The sequence below is a fragment of the Oncorhynchus mykiss genome, chromosome 13 (genome assembly GCF_057628025.1).
Source record: "Oncorhynchus mykiss isolate SJ-2025 chromosome 13, ASM5762802v1, whole genome shotgun sequence".
In the NCBI taxonomy this organism is placed as follows: Eukaryota; Metazoa; Chordata; class Actinopteri; order Salmoniformes; family Salmonidae; genus Oncorhynchus; species Oncorhynchus mykiss.
Genome location: NC_143034.1, coordinates 34890811 through 34907652, shown reverse-complemented (window position 1 = coordinate 34907652; position 16842 = coordinate 34890811).

Below are 16842 nucleotides of genomic sequence, written 5' to 3'. Positions count from 1 at the left end.
GCTTTAAACTTCTTCACAACAGTATCTCGGACCTGCCTGGTGTGTTCCTTGTTCTTCATGATGCTCTCTGCGCTTTTAACGGACCTCTGAGACTATCACAGTGCAGGTGCATTTATACGGAGACTTGATTACACACAGGTGGATTGTATTTATCATCATTAGTCATTTAGGTCAACATTGGATCATTCAGAGATCCTCACTGAACTTCTGGAGAGAGTTTGCTGCACTGAAAGTAAAGGGGCTGAATAATTTTGCACGCCCAATATTCGCAAAGTTCAAGGGGGCCGAATACTTTCGCAAGGCACTGTACCTACTGTTCCCTGAAGGAGGGAAACAAGGTACAACATACTATTAAATTCACACCTTGCTGGAAGCCCCACCTTCTACAGGTGATGAGACTGAGGCTAGAATTTCTTCCTTAAATTTAATACCGCTCTTCACCGACCAAGGAAAGGGTAGGGACAAACAGGTGTTGTACCTCGTTTCCCTCCTTTAGGGAAGTGTAATTATAATCAAAGTTACTTTTAGAGTTGCATAATTTTCATATAGATTTAGATAGAATGTAGATTAATCACAGACAATGATTTTGAGATACTATCATAAATTAAATTAAACTGTTCCACAAAAATGTGAATATGAAAATTATAACTGGCAAGCAGATCGGTAGAAATGGTAAGATACATTGGCACTCTAAATGGAAAAAATTTGACGACCACTGTTGTAGTCAATTACTGAAAACTTCAGGAGCATAACGGCAGTCGGGAAGAGTTTCTTCTTCTTCTGGTTAGGTTATATTGATGACAGGCTCCCTCTAGTCAGGTTAAAATTGATGGGAAGATGGATGGAGCCAAATACAGGACCATTCTGGAAGAAAACCTGATGGAGTCTGCAAAAGACCTGAGACTGGGACGGAGATTTGTCTTCCAACAAGACAATGATCCAAAACATAAAGCAAAATCTACAATGGAATGGTTCAAAAATAAACATATCCAGGTGCCAGGTGTTAGAATGGCCAAGTCAAAGTCCAGACCTGAATCCAATCGAGAATCTGTGGAAAGAACTGAAAACTGCTGTTCACAAATGCTCTCCATCCAACCTCACTGAGCTCGAGCTGTTTTGCAAGGAGGAATGGGAAAAAATGTCAGTCTCTTGATGTGCAAAACTGATAGAGACATACCCCAAGCGACTTACAGCTGTAATCGCAGCAAAAGGTGGCGCTACAAAGTATTAACTTAAGGGGGCTGAATAATTTTGCACGCCCAATTTTTCAGTTTTTGATTTGTTAAAAAAGTTTGAAATATCCAATAAATATCGTTCCACTTCATGATTGTGTCCCACTTGTTGTTGATTCTTCACAAAAAAATACAGTTTTATATCTTTATGTTTGAAGCCTGAAATGTGGCAAAAGGTCGCAAAGTTCAAGGGGGCCGAATACTTTCGCAAGGCACTGTATGTTGCTACCTACCCTCACCACCTGGGGGCGGCCCGTCAGGAAGTTCAGGATCCAGTTGCAGAGGGAGGTGTTTAGTCCCAGGATCCTTAGCTTAGTGATGATTTTTGAGGGTACTATGGTGTTGAACGCTGAGCTGTAGTCCATGAATAGCATTCTAATATAGGTGTTCCTTTTGTCCAGGTGGGAGAGGGCAGTGTGGAGTGCAACAGAGATTGCAACATCTGTGGATCTGTTTGGGCGGTATGCAAATTGGAGTGGGTTTAGGGTTTCTGGGATAATTTTGTTAATGTGAGCCATCACCAGCCTTTCAAAGCACTTCATGGCTATGAGTGCTACGGGTCTGTAGTCATTTAGGCAGGTTGCCTTCGTGTTCTTGGGCACAGGGTGGTCTGCTTGAAACATGTTGATACAGCCTGTGTCTGTGACGCCTCAAGCACCAAGATGCAGTGTCTTAGACCGCTGCTCCACTAGGGAGCCCCATCATCATGTTCTAGTGCTGTCCCCAACTAAAATAAATCTTGGTCGACCAAGAGTCATCTGTTCTTTCTACCAATCGCCCCATTTGTTTTAATAGAATCAACCATATGCACGTAACTTGTCTGATGCTTTAAGCATGCTGTTTGATTAAATAATGAAGATACCCAAATGACTAGAGGGAGCCAGTCATCAATATAACCTGACTAGAGGGAGCCAGTCATCAATATAACCTGACTAGAGGGAACCAGTCATCAATATAACCTGACTAGGAGGGAGCCTGTCATAAATATAACCTGACTAGAGGGAGCCAGTCATCAATATAACCTGACTAGAGGGAGCCAGTCATCAATATAACCTGACTAGAGGGAGCCAGTCATCAATATAACCTGACTAGGAGGGAGCCTGTCATAAATATAACCTGACTAGAGGGAGCCAGTCATCAATATAACCTGACTAGAGGGAGCCAGTCATCAATATAACCTGACTAGGAGGGAGCCTGTCATAAATATAACCTGACTAGAGGGAGCCAGTCATCAATATAACCTGACTAGAGGGAGCCAGTCATCAATATAACCTGACTAGGAGGGAGCCTGTCATAAATATAACCTGACTAGAGGGAGCCAGTCATCAATATAACCTGACTAGAGGGAGCCAGTCATCAATATAACCTGACTAGAGGGAGCCAGTCATCAATATAACCTGACTAGAGGGAGCCAGTCATCAATATAACCTGACTAGAGGGAGCCTGTCATCAATATAACCTGACTAGGAGGGAGCCAGTCATCCATATAACCTGACTAGAGGGAGCCAGTCATCAATATAACCTGACTAGAGGTAGCCAGTCATCAATATAACCTGACTAGAGGGAGCCAGTCATCAATATAACCTGACTAGAGGGAACCAGTCATCAATATAACCTGACTAGGAGGGAGCCTGTCATAAATATAACCTGACTAGAGGGAGCCAGTCATCAATATAACCTGACTAGAGGGAGACAGTCATCAATATAACCTGACTAGAGGGAGCCAGTCATCAATATAACCTGACTAGAGGGAGCCTGTCATCAATATAACCTGACTAGAGGGAGCCAGTCATCAATATAACCTGACTAGAGGGAGCCAGTCATCAATATAACCTAACTAGAGGGAGCCTGTCATCAATATAACCTGACTAGAGGGAGCCAGTCATCAATATAACCTGACTAGAGGGAGCCAGTCATCAATATAACCTGACTAGGAGGGAGCCTGTCATAAATATAACCTGACTAGAGGGAGCCAGTCATCAATATAACCTGACTAGAGGGAGCCAGTCATCAATATAACCTGACTAGAGGGAGCCAGTCATCAATATAACCTGACTAGAGGGAGCCAGTCATCAATATAACCTGACTAGGAGGGAGCCTGTCATAAATATAACCTGACTAGAGGGAGCCAGTCATCAATATAACCTGACTAGAGGGAGCCTGTCATCAATATAACCTGACTAGAGGGAGCCAGTCATCAATATAACCTGACTAGGAGGGAGCCTGTCATAAATATAACCTGACTAGAGGGAGCCAGTCATCAATATAACCTGACTAGAGGGAGCCAGTCATCAATATAACCTAACCAGAAGAAGAAGAAACTCTTCCCGACTGCCGTTATGCTCCTGAAGTTTTCAGTAATTGACTACAACAGTGGTCGTCAAATTTTTTCCATTTAGAGTGCCAATGTATCTTACCATTTCTACCGATCTGCTTGCCAGTTATGATTTTCATATTCACATTTTTGTGGAACAGTTTAATTTAATTTATGATAGTATCTCAAAATCATTGTCTGTGATTAATCTACATTCTAAATCTATATGAAAATTATGCAACTCTAAAAGTAACTTTGATTATAATTACACTTCCCTAAAGGAGGGAAACGAGGTACAACACCTGTTTGTCCCCACCCTTTCCTTGGTCGGTGAAGAGCGGTATTAAATTTAAGGAAGAAATTCCAGCCTCACTCTCATCACCTGTAGAAGGTGGGGCTTCCAGCAAGGTGTGAATTTAATAGTATGTTGTACCTTGTTTCCCTCCTTATATACCCACAACGTTATGCTTGTCATATGATGAGCGGGATCTTGCTATCGGACAGTTTTTTTGTATTCTGAAATGCACTCAAACTATGTATCATTTAGTGGCTCCTTATCACACCCAATGTGATATGGATCTGCTATTTTTTTTAGACCTAATAGCTAGAACCTCCATCAGAAGCTAGCCATCAGAAGCTAACCAGCTAATTAGCTATTAGCTATTTAGTCATTGTTAGCCACTGCTAGCGGTCTTTACCTTTTAGCTCAGGCACCAGCCGCTTTTAGCCTGGATAATACCTGCCAGTCTTCACAGCGCGATATCAACCCTGAGCATATCGGACTGTTTTTCTTCACTACATCACCGTATTCCTGCTGTAAGCTTTGGACCATTACACCAGATAATCGCAGCTAGCTAGCTGCCACCGAGTGGCCCAGCCCCGAAGCTAGCTTTGAGCCAGGCCCATCTCCCGGCCTGCTCAGTGGACCCTATGATCACTCGGCTACACAGCTGATGCGCCCCAGACTCTTCACTAAAACGACTAGAAGCCACTACGTCACCGGATTCCTGCTGTAAACTCTGCACCGGATTGGCTATAGTGGTTAACGCCCTTAAGTTAACACCAGTTACCCTCGAGCCAGGTGCATCTCCCGACAAGCATAGTAATGACTACCTAATGGCTTGCCTGGTTCATATATTGCTGTTCACTGGACCCTATGATCACTTGGCTACATAGCTGATGCCTGCTGGACTGTTCATTAATCATGGTACTCCATTTTGTTTATTTTGTTTATCTGTCGGTCCTAGCCTCGAACTCAGGCCCTGTGTGTAATTAACTGACCCTCTCTGCCCATTCATCGCCATTTTACCCGTTGTTGTTGTCTTAGCTGATTAACTATTGTCTTACCCGTTGTTGTCTTAGCTACCTCTCCCAATCAACACCTGTGATTGCTTTATGCCTCGCTTTATGTCTCTCTAATGTCAATATGCCTTGTATACTGTTGTATACTGTGTTTAGGGTAGTTATCATTGTTTTATTTTACTGCGGATCCCCTAGTCCTACTCAACATGCCACAGAGAACTCGTTTCTCCCACCTCAAACATATGCGGTTACCTCACCTAGCAGAACTGGTGCCTCCAGAGATGCAACCTCTCTTATCGTCACTCAATGCCTAGGTTTACCTCCTCTGTACCCGCACCCTACCAAACCCTGTCTGTACATTATGCCTTGAATCTATCCTACCACGCCCAGAAATCTGCTCCTTTTATTCTCTGTTCACAACGCAATAGACGACCAGTTCTGATAGCCTTTAGCCGTACCCTCATCCTACTCCTCTCTTCCTCGGGTGATGTAGAGGGTAACCCAGGCCCTGTGTGTCCCCAGGCGCTCTCAATTGTTGACTTCTGTAACCATAAAACCCATGGTTTCATGCATGTTAACATCAGAAGCCTCCTCCCTAAGTTTGTTTTACTCACTGCTTTAGCACACTCTGCCAACCTTGATGTCCTTGCCGTGTCTGAATCCTGGCTTTGAAAGGCCACCAAAAAGTCTGAAATTTCTATCCCCCTCTACAACATTTTCCGTCAAGACATAACTGCCAAAGGGGGAGGAGTTGCAATCTACTGCAGAGATGGCCTGCAAAGTTGTATCATTACTTTCCAGGTCCATGCCAAAACAGTTTGAACTTCTAATTTTAAAAATTAATCTCTCCAGAAATAAGTCTCTCACTGTTGCCGCCTGTTACGGACCCCCCTAAGCTCCCAGCTGTGCCCTGGACACCATATGTGAATTGATTGCCCCCCATCTATCTTCAGAGTTCGTTTTGTTAGGTGACCTAAACTGGGATATGCTTAACCTCTCTAGAGTGTGTGGGACGCTATCGTTCTTAACACCCCAGCCGTCCTACAATCCAACCTAGATGCCCTCAATCTCACACAAATTATCAAGGATCCCACCAGGTTCAACCCTAAATCCGTAAACATGGGCACCCTCATAGATATTATCCTGACCAACTTGCCCTCCAGATGTTTTATTTTACCTTTATTTAACTAGGCAAGTCAGTTAAGAACAAATTCTTATTTTCAATGACTGCCTAGGAACAGTTGGTTTAACTGCCTTGTTCAAATACACCTCTGCTGTTTCAATCAGGATCTCAGCGATCACTGCCTCATTGCCTGCATCCGTTATGGGTCCGTGGTCAAACGACCACCCCTCATCACTGTCAAATGCTCCCTAAAACACTTCTGCAAGCAGGCCTTTCTAATCGACCTGGCCCGGGTATCCTGGAAGGATATTGACCTCATCCCGTCAGTAGGGGATGCCTGGTTGTTATTTAATTGTAATTTACTCACCACCTTAAATAAGCATGCCCCTTTCAAAAAATGTAGAACTAAGAACAGATATAGCCCTTGGTTCACTCCTGACTGCCCTCGACCAGCACAGAAACATCCTGTGGCGTACTGCACTAGCATCGAATAGTCCCCGCGATATGCAACTTTTCAGAGAAGTTAGGAACCAATACACACAGTCAGTTAGGAAAGCAAAGGAAAGCTTTTTCAAACATACATTTGCATCCTGTAGCTCTAACTCCCCAAAAATTTGGGACACTGCAAAGTCCATGGAGAATAAGAGCACCTCATCCCAGCTGCCCACTGCACTGAGGCTAGGAAACACTGTCATCACCGATAACTCCACGATAATCGAGAAATTCAAGAAGCATTTCTCTATGGCTGGCCATGCTTTCCTCCTGGCTACCCCAACCCCGGCCAACAGCTCCCTAACCCCTCAGCTACTTCCCCAAGCCTCCCCCAGCTTCTCCTTCACCCAAGATAGATGATGTTCTGAAAGAGTTGCAAAACCTGGACCCGTACAAATCAGCTGGGCTAGACAATCTGGACCCTCTTTCTAAAATGATCCGCCGCCATTGTGGCAACCTCTATTACTAGTCTGTTCAACCTCTCTTTAGTATCGTCCGAGATTCCTAAAGATTGGAACGCTTCCGCGATCATCCCCCTCTTCAAAGGGGGTGACAATCTAGACCCAAACTATTACAGATCTATATCCATCCTGCCCTGCCTTTCTAAAGTCTTCGACAGCCAAGTTGACAAACAGATCACTGACCATTTCGAATCCCACCGTACCTTCTCTGCTGTGCAAGACTGTAAACTCTCCTTCCAGACTAATATTAAGCTTTTCCAATCCCAAATTACATCTAGAATCGGCTTCCTTTTTTTCAACAAAGCCTCCTTCACTCACGCTGCCAAACATACCCTCGTAAAACTGACTATCCTACCGATCCTTGACTTCGGTGATGTCATTTTCAAAATAGCCTCCAACACTCTACTCAGCAATCCGGATGCAGTCTATCACAGTGCCATCCATTTTGTCACCAAAGCCCCATATACCACCCACCACTGCGAACTGTATGCTCTCGTTGGCTGGCCCTCGCTACATATTCATCGCCAAACCCACTGGCTCCAGGTCATCTATAAGGCTTTGCCTGGCCGCCTTAACTCAGCTCACGGGTCAACATGGCAATAACCATCCATAGCACGCACTCCAGGAGGTATATCTCACCGGTCATCCCCAAAGCCAACACCTACTTTGGACGCCTTTCCTTACAGTTCTCTGCTGCCAATGACTGGAACGAATTGCCAAAATTGCTGAAGTTGGAGACTTATATCTCCCTCACTAACTTTAAGCATTAGCTATCTGAGCAGCTTACCGATCGCTGCAGCTGTACACAGCCCATCTGTAAATAGCCCATCCAACTGCCTACCTCATCCCCATGTTTTTATTTACTCTTTTTGCTCTTTTGCACACCAGTATTTCTACTTGCACATCATCATCTGCACATCTATCACTCCAGTGTTAATTTACTAAATTGTAATTACTTCGCTACTATGGCCTATTTATTGCCTTACCTCCATACTCCATTTGAACACACTGTATATAGATTTTTCTATATACAGGCAGTGGCTCAGGTGGTTGTTGTCCTTGATGATCTTTATGGCCTTCCTGTGACATCGGGTGGTGTAGGTGTCCTGGAGGGCAGGTAGTTTGCCCCTGGTGATGCGTTGTGCAGACCTCACTACCCTCTGGAGAGCCTTACGGTTGTGGGCGGAGCAGTTGCCGCACCAGGCGGTGATACAGCCCGACAGGATGCTCTCGATTGTGCATCTGTAGAAGTTTGTGGGTGCTTTTGGTGACAAGCCAAATTTCTTCAGCCTCCTGAGGTTGAAGAGGCGCTGCTGCGCCTTCTTCACAACGCTGTCTGTGTGGGTGGACCAATGCAGTTTGTCCGTGATGTGTACGCCAAGGAACTTCAAACTTACTACCCTCTCCACTACTGTCCCGTCGATGTGGATAGGGGGGTGCTGCCTCTGCTGTTTCCTGAAGTCCACAATCATCTCCTTTGTTTTGTTGACGTTGAGGTTATTTTCCTGACACCACACTCTGAGGGCCCTAACCTCCTCCCTGTAGGCCGTCTCGTCGTTGTTGGTAATCAAGCCTACAACTGTTGTGTCGTCCGCAAACTTGATGATTGAGTTGGAGGCGTGCATGGCCACGCAGTCGTGGGTGAACAGGGGGCTCAGAACGCACCCTTGTGGGGCCCCAGTGTTGAGGATCAGCGGGGTGGAGAGGTTGTTACCTACCCTCACCACCTGGGGGCGGCCCGTCAGGGGGTCCAGTACCCAGTTGCACAGGGCGGGGTCGAGACCCAGGGTCTCGAGCTTGATGACGAGTTTGGAGGGTACTATGGTGCTAAATGCTGAGCTGCAGTCGATGAACAGCATTCTCACATAGGTATTTCTCTTGTCCAGATGGGTTAGGGCAGTGTGCAGTGTGGTTGCGATTGCGTCGTCTGTGGACCTATTGGGGCATTAAGCAAATTGGAGTGGGTCTAGGGTGTCAGGTACGGTGGAGGTCATATGGTTCTTGACTAGTCTCTCAAAGCACTTCATGATGACGGAAGTGAGTGCGTTTAGCTCAGTTACCTTAGCTTTCTTGGGAGCATGTGGGAACAGCAGACTGGGATAAGGATTGATTGAATATGTCCGTAAACACACCAGCCAGCTGGTCTGCGCATGCTCTGAGAACGCGGCTGGGGATGCCGTCTGGGACTGCAGACTTGCGAGGGTTAACACGTTTAAATGTTTTACTCACGTCGGTTGCAGTGAAGGAGAGTCCGCAGGTTTTGGTAGCGGGCTGTGTCAGTGGCACTGTATTGTCCTCAAAGCAAGCAAAGAAGTTATTTAGTCTGCCTGGGAGCAAGACATCCTGGTCCGCGACGGGGCTGGTTTTCTTTTTGTAAACCGTGATTGACTGTAGACCCTGCCACATACCTCTTGTGTCTGAGCCGTTGAATTGCAACTCCACTTTGTCTCTATACTGACGCTTAGCTAGTTTGATTGCCTTGCGGAGGGAATAGCTACACTGTTTGTATTCGGTCATGTTTCCAGTCACCTTGCCCTTGTTAAAAGCAGTGGTTCGCGCTTTCAGTTTCGCACAAATGTTTTAATCGTTGCTGTGGGTATAACATCCCCGATGCGAGTCAGCGTAATTGTCAATGTTGTTGTTGGACGCAATGCGGAACATCTCCCAATCCACGTGATCGAAGCAGTCTTGAAGCGTATAATCAGATTGGTCGGACCAGCGTTGAACAGACCTGAGCATGGGAGCTTCTTGTTTTAGTTTCTGTCTGTAGGCTGGAAGCAACAAAATGGAGTCGTGGTCAGCTTTTCCAAAAGGAGGGCGGGGGAGGGCCTTATATGCGTCGCGGAAGTTAGAATAACAATGATCCAGGTTTTTACCAGTCCTGGTTGCACAATCGATATGCTGATAGAATTTAGGGAGTCTTGTTTTCAGATTAGCCTTGTTAAAATCCCCAGCTACAATGAATGCAGCCTCAGGATATGTGGTTTCCAGTTTACATAGAGTCAAATAAAGTTAATTCAGGGCCATCGATGTGTCTGCTTGGGGGGGAATATATATGGCTGTGATTATAATTGAAGAGAATTCCCTTGGTAGATAATGCGCTCGACATTTGATTGTGAGGAATTCTAAGTCAGGTGAACAGAAGGACTTGAGTTCCTGTATGTTGTTATGATCACACCACGTCTCATTAATCATCAGGCATACCCCTGCCCCGCCCCTCTTCTTACCAGGAAGATGCTTGTTTCTGTCGGCGTGATGCGTGAAGAAACCAGCTGGCTGCACCGACTCCGATAGCGTCTCTCGAGTGAGCCATGTTTCCGTGAAGCAAAGAATGTTACAGTCTGATGTCTCTCTGGAATGCTACCCTGGCTCGGATTTCATCAACCTTGTTGTCAAGAGACTGGACATTAGCGAGTAGTATGCTAGGGAGTGGTGCGTGATGTGCCCGTCTCCGGAGCCTGACCAGAAGACCGCTTCGTTTGCCCCTTTTACGGTGACGTTGTTTCGGTTCGTCGGCTGGGATCCGATCCATTGTCCTGGGTGGAAGGCAAAACACAGGATCCACTTCGGGATAGTCATATTCCTGGTCGTAATGATGGTGAGTTGACGTTGCTCTTATATTCAGTAGTTCCTCCCGACTGTAAGTAATGAAACCTAAGACCAAAATACTGCATAGCTTCGCATTCTAAAGTTTCCTAGGAACGCGAAGCGAGGCGGCCATCTCTGTCAGCGCTTGTAGTACATAATATTAAACATTCCTGAAAATAGAAATGTCTCACATGGTTCAAAAGCCTAGAATCTTGGTAATCCAACTGCGCTGTCAGATTTCAAAAAGGCATTACTGTGAAAGAATACGTGGCGATTATCTGAGGACAGAGCCCCATACCAAAATACTATTTCAACCAACACAGGCGTAACGAAATCACAAATTGCAAAAAAATAAATAATTTACCTTTGAAGATCTTCCTCTGTTTGCAATCCCAAGTCTCATTGTTACACAATGAATGGACTTTTGTTTGATAAAATCCATTTTTATAGCCTAACACGAAACATTTTGTGAACCGCTTGTGTCGTGAATTCCGTCTCATTCAACTTCCGATGAAACATTTGATGTAAATACACACACTAAACGTGCGTTTATCCAGTCATGTTTGGTTTCATTGCAATCAACTGGTTGTGTGTAACACAACCAAACTTGACGGTTCTTTTCGCGGGACGTATTGACCTCATTGTGCACCAATCATATGACCACTGTTTCGTTGATGGACTGTATTTTTAGCCAATGACCACTGATCGTCTTGATATCTAGCTTGGTAGATAGCCAATGAGCGGAGGTAAACGGCAATATGTAATGGTTAGCTGTTGGAAGACCAGCCCATGTAGCAAACTCGGGTGTAAAGAGGGTCATTCGCCATTGACGATTCATACTGGAAGGAGCTACGCGTGTTATGCACAGCAGTATTTCAGTAAAGTGCATCTTCAGCTATTTTCATATCAAACATTATGGCGAATAAGTCATGGAAAGCAAAATCCAAGTTTAGAAAAACAGATGTACACACAATTATAGAAGAAATTGATAGGGAAAGTGAGACAGAGTTTCTCCTGGATGAAGATTCGGTTAGCGAGCATAGCTATGATTCCAAGATGGAGGATTATTTTTTGCACGGCGAGGACATCGTTTTGGACCAGTAAGTTCTTCTCATTTTAATACCGTTGTTTGAAATTAATAATATAAAATATTATTCGTGATTTTTAAAATTTTATTTGCAATATATATAAATGTAATGAAATGTGTAAAGTACACATTGGCTATACATTGTTGGTGGGGTATGTTTGTATGTGTATGACCCATAGCCTGTGTGTGTGTGTGTGTGTGTGTGTGTGTGTGTGTGTGTGTGTGTATATATATAAAAATGGAATGGAGTAGAATGTAACAGCAAACCCACACATCTCAGCACAGCGACCATGCTTCCTCCACTCAATCAAAATATTGTGGATTTGAGGGAGCATAGCCGAGATGTGTGTGTCTGCCGCTCCACCCACCCCCACATGAAATAGCCTATTTGAGGCTGTTGAGGGGAGGGCAGGCCCACAACAATAGCCAGAGTGAAATGGAACAGCACTACAACCTAGTTATAATGTTCCCTGTACACTATATATATCTGTTTATTGAACCTGTTGATACAGGGCTCATACGTGAAACTATTCTAACTTAACTTTTTTCCTTTTTTTTTTTCCTTGTTATTTTGTAAAATCATTTTAAAAAAAGTGTTTTTCTTTGTGTTTTTTGGGGGGGTGTGTGTTATTTTGGTATTTTGTATATTGTTATTTGCTTCAAAATGTATAACCTCACCAATTTGGCCATTTGGGTACATTTGGGCAACTTGTGTGGGACACCTGGGTGACTTCATGCTAAATGTCATGTAGCACACTCATTCCGGAAGTTATCATTCTGAAACTTTGCACAAGTACTGTTGCCCTCATATTTGTCACTGAAATTGTCCCCATCATCCTATCTGAAAGTTTGTTTTGTCTTGTTCATATTAAGTAACTAACTAACTAAGGACTGCGACCTGTCCAGACGAGATGTAACAACGAACTGAATCGTCAATGGAGGTCTTCCTCTTTATATAGCCTGCTACAGGATGCAATACTATTAACTCACAAGGGGGCATAACGTTACATGTACAATACTATCCCATTTTGGAAACGTTACATGTACAATACTATCCCATTTTGGAAACGTTACATGGACAATACTATCTCATTTTGGAAACGTTACATGGACAATATTATACCATTTTGGAAACATTACATGTACGATACTATCCCATTTTGGAAACGTTACATGGACAATACTATCCCATTTTGGAAACGTTACACGTACAATACTGTCCCATTTTGGAAACGTTACATGGACAATACTATCCCATTTTGGAAACGTTGCATGGACAATACTATCCATTTTGGAAATGTTACATGGACAATACTATCCCATTTTGGAAACGTTACATGGACAATACTATCCCATTTTGGAAACGTTACATGTACAATACTATCCCATTTTGGAAACGTTACATGGACAATACTATCCCATTTTGGAAACGATACATGTACGCCCACTTGTGGAGGGAAATTAATATCTTAGATGGTAGCTGTAGATGGGATTCAAATGCATAACGGTATTAATAGAGTGTCTAGACTTCCTCTTTTGTATAAATGCCCTTCAGAATCCAAACACAGTATTGCCACGCAGCAAAATGTTGCGTATAATCTTTCAAGTCAGCCTGATAAAATATTGAACAATTTGTGTACAAAGATATCTTGAAATGTGCTATTAGGCCTGTATGGCAGTACTGTATTGGCTAGTGCTTTCTCCAATATGTTCTTCTATTTTGCATTCAATTGCATGTTGATGCCATTTATGTTTCAATATTTATATTTCAATATTTATTTAATATATATATATGTATCCTTTAATGCTTGTAAGACTATTCTTTGACACATTTTCTCTTCCTTTGAAATTCTTATAGGACAGAACATGGACACAATGCAATTGGGATCAAGAAGAAGGTACAGATATGTTGTAGGACAGCTGCATTTGAAGTGTACATTTAACTTTCATAGCAGTCAATACAAACTGAAATCTATTAGCATACAAATGTGTGCAAATGATCTTCTCAGAAAGGAATAAAGTCCATGAAATGGATATAGACAAAAATATAATTCAAGGACTAGCGGAGGTAGAGAGGCGAGGCAGGGGAGAGGACATCATCCTGCTATTTTGACAGTCCCTGAAGGACAATACAGAAGAGGTATTTGCTCTTATTCCTTCCCTTTCTATAATGTATTATTTTAATCAAATTAGCAACTGTAGTAAAATCATTGCTTTACTTTACTAGGACTGGAGACCACAGCAGTGATTCTGCTCTTGCCCTACCTCTTCAATGAGGACCCGCGTGGCCTTTATGTCCGTGACAAGGTATGCCTTTGCACCAATCATCTGTTTCTTCATAAACATAGGTGTGCATGCTTATATAAAACTACAGCTGAACATTTTACTCCTTTACTGCACATCGGTGGAAATCCATTTCACCATGAGAGTGAAATCCCGCTGGCCTTTGATGGGGAGAACATCCACGCCATGGGACTTGGGGCTCTGCTACGGCTGTATTTTTTATTTTCCCTTCAATTTCCCAAAAATGTCAGAAAAACACTTATGTTGTTAAGTTACTGTGTTCTGGGGATAAGAGAAGTTGGGGTGAAGTTACCAGGGCCGGTCATAAAGATAGCAAACTTCCTAACATAACTAAGTGGATACGATATACACACTAAAGCTTAAAAATCTGTATTTAGCATCAAGTCTACATTATTGTTAGTTTACCTATGAGTCTGTTGTTTTTGTTGTACATCATTATTTATATATATATTTTAAATGTCATGAAAAGCACTATACAAAGTAAATGTATTATTTATTATGGTCTGACATGTCTGCAGAAAGGTTGCAATTTTGTCATGTGTTTTGTTTGGTAAATTGTTTTGTAAATATTCATTCACATTTGTGGTGCCACTAAATAAACATGTCATTATTTAAATCAATATTGTCATTAAATATGTTTTTATAACGCAGGGAGGGTGGACAGGGAGTTAAAAAAATGAACCCCAAAAGGTTCTTCAAATAACTTTTATAGGGGTTCCCACAAAAGGTTCTTTGAATAACTTTTAGGGGTTCCCCCACAGTTTCAATTTGAAGAACCCTAAAGGATACTCCAGGAACCTTTACTTTTTAGAGTGTATATTGATAAAAACATCACCTTGTCCAAGAGACATTTACATAGTTATACACAGCCCAATTAGGGATGACTATTTTGGGGCGAAATAGCGGCCACAACAGACAGACCTGATATCGCCCAGAATTCGACATCCTTGGACGTCACGTGCTGACTGGGTATGGCCAAAGTTATTCTATTTAGCTACAATTTGTAGTACATTTTTACAGTATAATAAATGTTTCTGATGCCACATCGCCCGTTTTCAAAGGGAGTTGTTGGTTTTTAGGGGCAGTCGCTTTTTGTCTGAAAGTATTTTTTCAACTGCGATACCAACTCCAGTCAGCAGATGGCGATGTGCGTCTTTCAGGTGATTCTGCCACTGTGACGCATCATCTAGTGGACGGGATGCTTCTTCAACATCAACAGTTAGTCAGCCACCTTGGTTCACTGTAACTTTATGGAAAAATATTTATTCAATAAATCTAGCAACTCCTCTCATACTGGGAAGAATTTTAAAAACAAACATTTTCAGGCCTTAAGGGCAGTTTTATTTCAAATGTAGTACCCGGACGGAGAAAATCCAATAAGCGTTTTATAGTTACATCGTTAGGGTAAATTAACCTAAAGTGGACACACTCCAGTCAGTTTCTGAGACAAGATGCCCAGACTTTGTAGACTGTTTAATAATGCTTAAACCTCATCTTTATCAGATTATCCATTAAAGATACCAACTCAAAACCTAGGTACGTCTACGAATGGGTGGTTTAAATTGTATCTAATTATATTCCCAGTATTACTTTATCAAATCTCTAGTAATCATTTTACACACATACGATTCATCATATTTTCATTTTCACAGAATCCATATAAAACGTAAGAAAATCTTTAGGTACTCACGACAAACATTCAATTTCCTTTTTTTTCAAGGACTCTCCATAGCGACGAAGCAGCTCTCCAAACATACTCCCAGCGGAACCAAAAAAATATAAGTTTGTTTACGGGACAATGACCACGGCAAAATTAAGCCTCCCAGGTACTATAGACATTCCGCTGCTTTCTAAAATCTCATCACGTCGTGGGCCCACGATTATCTCCGGTACTACCTACTGGGTCGGAGGTTTGTATTAGTTACTGACCATGCGCCCCTCACATGGATGGCTGGTAAGAGAAACAATAACAACAGAATAGCCAGATGGTTTTTGTCTTTACCACCGTTCTCTTTCCATGTCATCCACAGGGCCGGATCGAGGTACGGGAATGCAGACGCGCTGTCCCGACGCGACCAAGACGGTGCGTCTGGCGCCCGACCCTCCGGTTCGGTCCTGGGGGGGGAGGTATGAAGGTACCCCCCCTTGGGTTGTGCCGTGGCGGAGATCTTTGTGGGCTATACTCTGCCTTGTCTCAGGATGGTAAGTTGGTGGTTGAAGATATCCCTCTAGTGGTGTGGGGGCTGTGCTTTGGCAAAGTGGGTGGGGTTATATCCTTCCTGTTTGGCCCTGTCCGGGGGTGTCCTCGGATGGGGCCACAGTATCTCCTGACCCCTCCTGTCTCAGCCTACAGTATTTTTGCTGCAGTAGTTTATGTGTCGGGGGGCTAGGGTCAGTTTGTTAAATCTGGAGTACTTCTCCGGTCCTATTCGGTGTCCTGTGTGAATTTAAGTGTGCTCTCTCTAATTCTCTCTTTCTCTCTTTCTTTCTCTCTCTCGGAGGACCTGAGCCCTAGGACCATGCCTCAGGACTACCTGACATGATGACTCCTTGCTGTCCCCAGTCCACCTGGCCGTGCTTATGCTCCAGTTCCAACTGTTCTGCCTTATTATTATTGGACCATGCTGGTCATTTATGAACATTTGAACATCTTGGCCATGTTCTGTTATAATCTCCACCCGGCACAGCCAGAAGAGGACTGGCCACCTCACATAGCCTGGTTCCTCTCTAGGTTTCTTCCTAGGTTTTGGCCTTTCTAGGGAGTTTTTCCTAGCCACCGTGCTTCTACACCTGCATTGCTTGCTGTTTGGGGTTTAGGCTGGGTTTCTGTACAGCACTTTGAGATATCAGCTGATGTACGAAGGGCTATATAAATCAATTTGATTTGATGTGGAAGGACCACCAGAGGGCAGGCTGGGCTCACGGATAGTAGCCCAACA